The sequence below is a fragment of the Limulus polyphemus genome, unplaced genomic scaffold (genome assembly GCF_000517525.1).
Source record: "Limulus polyphemus unplaced genomic scaffold, Limulus_polyphemus-2.1.2 Scaffold7510, whole genome shotgun sequence".
NCBI lineage: Eukaryota > Metazoa > Arthropoda > Merostomata > Xiphosura > Limulidae > Limulus > Limulus polyphemus.
In genome coordinates, this window is record NW_013673120.1 from 15,597 (window position 1) to 25,766 (window position 10,170).

The following is a 10,170-nucleotide window of genomic DNA, read 5'->3' on the forward strand; positions in this document are numbered from 1 at the left end:
CTTAATTACAAACAAACTTATCATTAGCTAAATAAAGAAAAAATATTTTGCATTTCAGCTGTCCAACAGATATTTCATAAAACTAAAACTGAATTAATCTTTCTTTTTGAATAAATATAATTCTTCAGGAGATTATAAACATTTTTAGTAAAACTGTAGCCACAGATATTTATTTTACAAATATTATAACTAGCCAATATTTCTGCGTAACGATTTTTTGAGTGTAAATTTTTACTAAAACAAAAAGACGAATTTTGTGATACTGTGAATTTTTTTTTAGAATTTTTAACCTGAACGACGCCTTTTTCGACAAATGGGTATCAGAAACCCTTTAATTTTCATTGCTTTCCTGAGAGAAGACAGACAGTTAAAAACATAGGTCGCCTTAAAGGCTTTATCCGACTTTGAACAGATCGACGAGATCGTCACTCTTATAACATACACATATTTCTATTTAAAAAAAAAATGTAAACAAACACTAAGGTACGTAAACCTTTCTACAGGGTGATTATAAAGAAAACTTCAGAGTTCTGCCTTCATGTCTTTCGTAACGAATGGCGTAGAAAGGTAAAATTGCACGCGCGTGTTAAGGGTTAACATACAAGCGCAAATACCACACGTTGCCACCAGGTGCACCAGTGAGATTTCCTTCCAAACAAATTTCCGAAATCTGAAATGGGGATTTTTTATAAAGTGTAACTATTCTAGTTTTCCTACAGAATAATCAGGATTTTCGTTAGAAATAAGTAACAACCTATTTTATTTCAAGATTTTATTCATTTTTTACCTTATCGTTTCCATATTGAAACTACTAGAATGATTATAGGCACAACCGTTTCTAAATCTGTTCCTTCTGATACGTGAACAAGTTGATAGCATTAAGTAATTAAACCAATAATACGTTGTCGTACAAGCAATGTTTGCTTCTGAAAAGAAAACAGTAAAAGGCATGTGTGGGAAACTGATAAAAGATGAACAGAATGAGAATAAATAAACCAGTAACTAAAACTAGCAAAAACAGTAACTTAGAATCGACACGTAAAGATGAGATTAATACGTCATACATTAATTTAAAAATGGAAACAAACTAATATTTGTTTCTATGTAAAAAATATTATATAAAACTCGGTAATGTAAGAGTAAATTAAAAGTACCTTTCCTTTGCCTCTATTTTGTTTAAGGTTAGTTTGTTTTTATTTCAAAGTAATGCTTCTAAGAATTTTGGTTTCTTTCATATTCTGTGTTTTAGAAAGTATGCTTACAGTAAGTGAGAGTAATATTAGTTCGTGGTCCGTTCATATTGTGAGAAGTGTGTATGTAAAGATATATCTGCTTTTTCAAGAAAAATTTTTTTAGAAAAATTCATCAAGGGGTTATCTAGTGAGTTCTTGAGGTAATTCATATTGTGAGCTCAAACCCATATCCTCAAATAAGTTGTATTAGAGGAAGAATCCTGCTATTGTGGTTACACATCAACCATAGCATCCTCCTCAATGGGTTGCTTCGCGCCAGGCTTGAACTTCACTGAGAATTAACCAACATAACCTAGGTCCTCTGAAGAATAGTGAGTGAATAGGGCTTCCTTAACACTTCCAGGATTTGTGACATAACCAATGTCGAAAATGCCTCTATTGAGACAGCACTCTGAAAAGAAAGACCGAAGCATCTATTTTTGGTGTGGACAAGTGGGTCACTTTAAAATGAATTACCCATATTTCGTTTCACATTTAGAACACTAAATTACCAGTTTTGTTTGATTGTAAAGCTGGTGCAGGAGGGTCCTCAACAGGCTATAGCTGCTGCTGCTTTGGCTCCAGGAAATTAACGGAGCCCAAGATGAGTCTAGCCATTGACTGAAAACAGCTTGCACAAAACGTTTTGGTGGTCAACCCAGCTCTTTCAGAGTTAGATGGTTGATACAAGAGCTACTAGGACTCCGATTGATTTTGCTCTGTATCAGGCACTCTAAGTGAAACCACCACTTTAGCCATTAGTTCATATAGACTTCTTTCAGGCAAATGGTGATAGACCAGATGTGAGTAGAGAGGCAGATTCCAATTGTGTCTAGGTGATATCAACCACTTTGTTTCTGACACTTGGATCCTAAGGATGGATATACTATAGAAACTATCAGTCATCCCAAACCAACCAGATCAAGCTAAAAAACAATGGACCACACGAGTGAGTATTGCAGAGAGAGTCATGGTACCTCCAAATACACAAGGGTGATTGGTTGAAACAAACGTAATTCATTATCACAAAGATGCATATGACGCATGTACAATTAAACAAGTAACACACAAGCTGCTCTGGAGCACTAGAGATATATTCAACACTGATAGTTTCGGTGGATGTTAAAAGACTGAATCATAGAGAATCACAGAGTGCATTGACATCTCTAGCAATGATTGTCAGGTAGGAGGAAAATGCCATCATTCTTTGTTGACTTTAAATAGGTGTACACAGTGGCCCACATTGATACTTTCTCACTCTTGGGGTATTATGAATGCCTTGATACTTTAAAAGGTGCCCAGTAGTTCAACACTTTAAACTTGGCATCCAGATACTGGCAAACTTGATGATAAAAGTAAATGTGAAACTGCTTTTAGTACTCAAGATGACTTGTATGAGTTTGCATTATACCATTTGGCCAGTATAATGTTCGAGTCATCTTTAAAATGGAAGTGCAATAGAAGAAATATCTGGTCAAAGTCAGTGAGTTTCCTGCTGAAAACCTAGTATTTCAACATATAAAAAAGGCAGGATTGAAGTTGAAATAAGAGAAATCTAACATTTTGACATATTCATTGACGTTGAAAGTGACGAATAGTCTTGAAACAGTTCATCATAGATGTCACACAATAAAAAAAGAATCTCTCACGTTTCTGATCTTTGTCTAATACCACCACTACTTACATGATAGAAACCTCACCCAGATGGAATTTCTTGGTCATATTGTAAGTAGAGATAGAATTTTTACTGACCCTGAAAAAACCTACAGGAGTACAAGACTTGTTTCAACCCATGACTATTTGAGGAGAACAAAATTTCCCCTGGTTTTGCATTTCGTTACCAATATTTAATGTTAATTTTTTTCCAAGATTATCCCACAGATTAACATTTTACATTCACTGAGGAATGTGATCAATAATTTCAGTCACTAAAATGTACCTTAGTTGAAGCTCCAGTGTTGGCTTATCTACAATAAGAATGTGAATATCTGCTGGATGTCATTGACAGCAGAATTTAAGCAGTGTTATCTTAATTGTAGGTTGGAATGAAATATGTGATTGTATATGCTAATTGTACGCTAATGACTTCTGATCACAGATGTTGCACAATGGGAAAAAAAAAGCCTCTCACGGTTATGATCTTTGTCTAGCACTACCACTACTTGTATGATAGAAACTTCATTGTTTGTATGGACCACACATTGCTGAAAGGGCTCATGAACTTCAAAAATCAAGAAGAGATAATTGCATGTTAGATCACTGCTTCCAAGAGTATAAGTTTGTCGTAAAGTAATTATAAACAATTTCTGTTGTAGCAATGTCAAACCAGAACATAAAATATTTCAACTGTAGTTGTATAAAAGTATCAATGATTCAGGAGCTCTGAGAATAGTAATTGAAGGAGCTAGATATAGTTTAGATGCTCTTTGCTGTACAGCAAGGTGACGCATAGTCAACACCTTATGGGAGTAACAGGTGAGCCTGTGAAGACTAGTCGTTTGGGTTAGACATTTCACGAGTCACAAATGAATTTATTTAAAATTCCAGGAAGACAGTGTGTGTAGCTGAGTGAGCACACAGGCCACCAACTCGAGAAATTTACGTGTGAAACATAGACTCGACTCAGAGACTAAGGATATAAATAACATACAATACTTTATACTACATTCATATATAATATATTAAGATATTCATTGACCTTGAACTTGTTAGTTCTTCATCAAACATATCAAAGTCTTCGTTTCGCGTATGTTCATTGTTCATTAAGTAAAGCTTCTATCAGATTCATTAATTTTGACACTATGTTGAACAAATTATCCACTAAATTATTACGTGAAATATATACCTTCATAATCCAGTTTTAGTTAGAGAACTTATTTAAACATCATATACTATATGCTGTTAGTTTAGAGAACATGTCAATCAAACCTTACAGAGCGTTTGCCTATAGGAACTGGAGAAATGGTTCCCATCTTCAGTAACAGAGGACTGGTACAGGATTGTCTGGCCTCAGGAAACGCTGAAGGGAACTCGTTTTCAAACCCCAAAACATGGGGTTTTATATGTTTTTCTAGGTATTCTTATGATACCTCCAATAGCTCTCCAGGTCCAGTCAACAAGTAGGACCTTCATCTAATTGGTTCAGTTATGCTGACTCCTTGAACCAAAACCAAAACTAGACACTTAAGTGGATATTGTCAGAAGCTGTTAATTAGCTGCCTATTTGCATGTATCTTTTTGTTTTATTGAACATTCCATTTCCATAGTTAATGTAAACTTTCTGTAGCTTTTCTTTCTGCTACGATAGTGGTTGTCTATATAAACAATTGATGTCGCAATTTGTTGATGTGTCTCATTCGACTTTTCACATGATAATTCCTTATTTGGGACAACCGTCTTTATGAAGCTTCTATTATACGCTCGTTAAGGTGTATATCCTTGCTGCAACCCACATGTATGTATAACATACATAGGAAATTAAACTTTCACTCCTAGAAGCAATGCCACAAATCCACTTATTAAACGATGTAAACAAAACGCTGATTTAAATATAATTTAGTAGACATTTTGAACAACAATATATTAAAAGTTTTAACGTTAGGTCGTAGAATAACATTATAAGTTTATTTACTGACTAGCTGGACGGAAGTTACGTAAATTCATGATTAATGAGACGTTATCTTAGGACATGAAAAGTTGCTTCCCTTATGTGTAATTGTAAAAAACGCCCATAAAAACTGAAAAACACAAACTGTGTAACTGTAAACTTGCATGTATCTCCGCATAGACCCAAAAAACATAATACAAAAGGTGAAACCGTAAGTTTGCATGTATCTCTACATGGACAGAACAAACCTTCATGCCAAATTGGGTGAAGATCCATCAGCAAGGAGAGAAGTAGCAGTAAAACAAAAAAAAACGCCCATAGAAACCGCAAAACTGAAAATTTGTATGTATTTCCCAATGGACTTAATGAACCTCCATACCAATTTTGGTGAAGATCCATCCTTACCCTGCGAAGTAGTTACATGAACATACAACAGACAGTACTGTTATATTTATATAGATAGTATTATATACGGTATAGTTTAGCCCTAACTAAACTAAAGCAAAAAACGTATATAGGCCGTACTTAATAAAGGCTTAACTAATGTTAGGCCCAAGACAAATGGACTGATAGATTTCTATGTCTGCGATTAGAATTCTTTTGTATTGTTCTAGAAATTATGTATTTAAAGAAGTATTGATGCAATAAAGATAGTAATTTGACCACATGTTTTGCGAGTCTCTGCTAGTAATACTTATAAGTATTTTGGACGTAACTACCTAACACAACCTATTATATTAATTTTATAAGTTACATCCTTAGTAAGCATCAAATCCAAACACTATCCCCCCCCCCCCATGGTACTTCCCGAAAGACCGTAAGATTTGGTGACAATCGGTCCATCAGTTCACCAATTATAAGCAGACACATAGAGACTTTTATCATAGAATGGTTGTAGAAGATTATCCAAGAAATTACAACTCATATGCAATCAATATATTGAAAACATTTGTTAAATTTAGGACGGATACATTGATACACAAATTTACTAAATTTGATGGCCTGCTGGATAAAGTAATATAATACAAAAACATGTGGTACTGTGATGAATTGCTTTCTTTAAAATGTACTGAATCAACTTATACTCTTCATTCGTATTAATGATGTTTTAGTAATTAGAGTAATAAGTGCCACTAAAACATAGTTTTTGTGAATTGTATTAATTACAATTGCAATTTAATAAGCATTGCTAATCTAGACTTACTGGTGAAAGACAGTATTTCTCGAAATTAAACTGAAGCCAAAGATATGTAATAATCAGATACATTAATATCTGTTAGACAGAACAAAACGAAGGTTCGAAAATATTATGCAGGGACTAATATCGAAATGAAAATCAAAGAAAAGCAAGTAACACAAATGTGCAAATAATACATCGTTAAATTTAATCTACTGTTGTATGGCTGCTACTTGTTACTGGGGTGTAGAGCTGGGTTAAAATACGTCTATTCCACACAAAGACAGGGCTCATAAGGGCTATTGAAATGTCCAGGGTCATGGAGATAACCAACGTTCATATTGGACCGAGGTCTATTCTAGTATCCCACAGTATTTTAGGTTTCCTGCATCAATGACAATTTCATATAAGCATATTCAAAGGAGAGCACTTTCTAACTCATACGAACTTGTACAAGTGTCTGTAACTGCAACAAAGATAAGTCCAAGTAGAAAAAAAAAGACTATCAATCCTTTAACCATCTTTTCTTTCATAAAAACAATTGTGACGAAACTACCAGTGAGGGCACACACAAAAAGGGTTAGATGGATGAGGATGAAATGGAAGAGTAGACTGAAAACTGTTGGCGGTGGCGACCATGACACTTTTTCAACAGAAAGAAATTGCTCCTGGTATCTGACTCTATGTCAGCCCATAAGTGTGACTCTATCAAGAAGATATTTAAAACAAATGCACTGAAATAGCCGTGATCCCTGGAGGGCTCATTAAGAAACTGCAACCACTTGACCTCACCATAAACAGAATGTTTAAACTGATGATCCGCAAATGTTGGAAAAATGGATGACAGAGAGCCTGCACGAGCATACAGCCTCCCGAAAAATGAAGAAGGCCAGCTGTGCCGAAGTTTGCCATTGGGTTGTAGAAGCATGGAATGCTGTTAAATAGTCAACCATTTTGAAAATTGTTAAATAGTCAACCATTTCGTATGGTTTTTAAAAAGTGGGATGACTTCTGGAGAATAAGAAGAGGACGAGAGTGACGAAGATGTGGATTACAACACATCTACACTTGACGACTCAAAGTTGCTTCAGCTGTTTCACAGTGACACAGAAGATGAGGACTTTGACGGAAGACAATTTACCTTTAACTTTGATTTAGATAAAACATTGCCAGGCTGTGGACATACATTCATATATTTTCATTTCAAAGACGTAATTTAATTTCCTTCCGTTGCTATACGTTGTACGGGAAAAACTGTATTAGTTATTATAGTCATTTAATTATTTCATATCAAGTTAGATATATGCATGTAACATCTGAAAAGGAACTGTTATTAAACATATTGCAATTAAACTTACGAAAAAAGCACGTATATCGTTGATAACTTAACTCAATCCCCTGTGGTTATGTCACGAGGTGAAGCCAGTCACAGGTTAAAGATTATGGCGATGCTATAGGACACAGTGAAACCTACTCTTTTTGAAATAGGTGAGCAATTAATTAAGTTGCAATTGTACTCTATTTAAATACCGATAAATACAGTCAAAAATTAAGTTGCAATTGTAATCTATTTAAATACCAATAAATACAGTCAAAAGTATTCGTATTTATACTTTGTCTATTGACCAGGGAATAACTGAGATTGCTAACAGACGTATTTATTGGCCGATTGGTGAATCGCTCAATGTATTCAACAACAACAACAACATAAACGAATATTTCAAATAGAAAATTGGTTATTTCAGTCAAACAAACAAAAAATACTGTATAACCCGCACACGAGTATACATCGCAGCTGGCATATAGTCCGTGGGTTATTTCCGTGAAAATACGGTAGGTGGCCTGATGTTTAGTGATATAAGTATTTCAGACCTTAGTTAACGACAAACCGCATTTCCAAAGCTAACAGTTATTTCAGTGAAGAATTAATGGCACATTTCACCTGTATGATTTTCAGTGGCTGATGTTGAATTAACAAGATACGGAAAAAGAGAAAGAACAGAATTTGAAAAATTAGAATTATTGACTGCAAAATGTTAATAATGATATAATATAAGATTATACAATAATGATATAATATTGTGTAATAATAATGATATAATATATAGATTATATAATAATGATATAATATAATATTATATAATAATGATATAATATAATATTATATAATAATGATATAATATAATATTATATAATAATGATATAATATAATATTATATAATAATGATATATATAATATTGTATAATAATGATATAATATAATATTGTATAATAATGATATAATATAATATAATAATGATATAATAAAATATAGTGTAATAATGATATAACATAATATTATATAATAATGAAATAATATAATATTATATAATAATGATATAACATAATATTATATGATAATGATATAATATAATATTGTATAATAATGATATAATATAATATTATATAATAATGATATAATATAATATTATATAATAATGATATAACATAATATTATATGATAATGATATGATATAATATTATACAATAATGATATAATATAATATTATATAATAAGGATATAATATAATATTGTGTAATAATGATATAATATAAGATTATACAATAATGATATAACATAATATTATATGATAATGATATAACATAATATTATATGATAATGATATAATATAATATTGTATAATAATGATATACTATAATATTATATAATGATTATATAATATTATATAATAATGATATAACATAATATTATATAATAATGATATAACATAATATTATATGATAATGATATAACATAATATTATATGATAATGATATAATATAATATTGTGAAGTTTTGGAGGAAAGTTACATGTAACATACATTACTTAATCTTTCATTTAAATTATTGTTTTCTTTTCATGATACAAGAAATTCGAAAATAACGTGGCGTATTACAATCTTAAACTGAAAACAGTAGCAATTACGAACGCATGGTATATGTAGATGAAGGGCACATCCAAGTGTTGGTCAGCATATCATGCGTCACAATAGTTATTACATTGGTGATCCGCTCACGTAGTGCCCTATAAACGATGTCTTTCTCATACCTCCAAAAAATGATACCCATCGGCCTATCGCGGCTTCTTTCGCTACCAGTCACTTGATATTGTAGGTAACACTTAGAATTCTTAACTGGTTGATCTTTTCAATACACTTTACGATATTGTCTATGTATAATAATAACAGGTGATTTCATCTCTGCTATCCACAGTATGTACATAGGTTTCTCTGTTGTCATGTTTATTAATGACGTATTTGGTGACCGCGCATGTATATTTAAGTTTGTAATACGTCACATATCTGTGGGACACCCTCTATTATAACCTTATTGTATCACGACCAAACGTACTCGTCCCCAATGACGGGAAAATTTAAATTATTTCGTGGACTTTAAAAAGATTAATTGTGTTGCACTCTTGGTTTCATTCAGAGCTAAAGCTCTGAGTTATTTATACCACCCACCATGAAGGGTAATTGTTGAACATTTCAGTCATGCTTAAGAGCCGCTCAACAATAACATACAGTAAATCTACATTTTAATTCTTCAGGTTACGTCACAGTTTGAAATGTGAATGATAGTGTGATTAATTCCTAACAATTTAGTTTTGAATATCCTGCTTGCGAAATAAAATTTGGCATCAACATTATTCATGCCTGTTCTCCCCTCGTTTGAAAACTGAATGTTGAGATTTGCCTGCGTGCTCAGCTTTTCAAACGGGAGACAGACGAACGCTCGGACAGACACCACGGTTAGTAACATATACAAGATCGTTTATGATAGAAGTTGCATAAGATAGCTCAAAAATTGCAGTATACTAATCCATTCACATAACTCACAACAAAGTAACGCCATCTACTGAGGTAGATATTAAGAAAATAGATTTAAATAATTATTTAAATGATAGATTCGTGGTACACGGAATTTTATATTAATATATTTGACATGTTGTTCAGCAAGGTCAACTGAAACGTAATATCACAAGAATATAGTTAAAAGTTTAATATTCTACACTAGTTATGTTGCATTGACCATATTATCTATACTGAAGAGCTTAAAGTCGGTGTTTAATATTCTACACTAGTTATGTTGCATTGACCATATTATCTATACT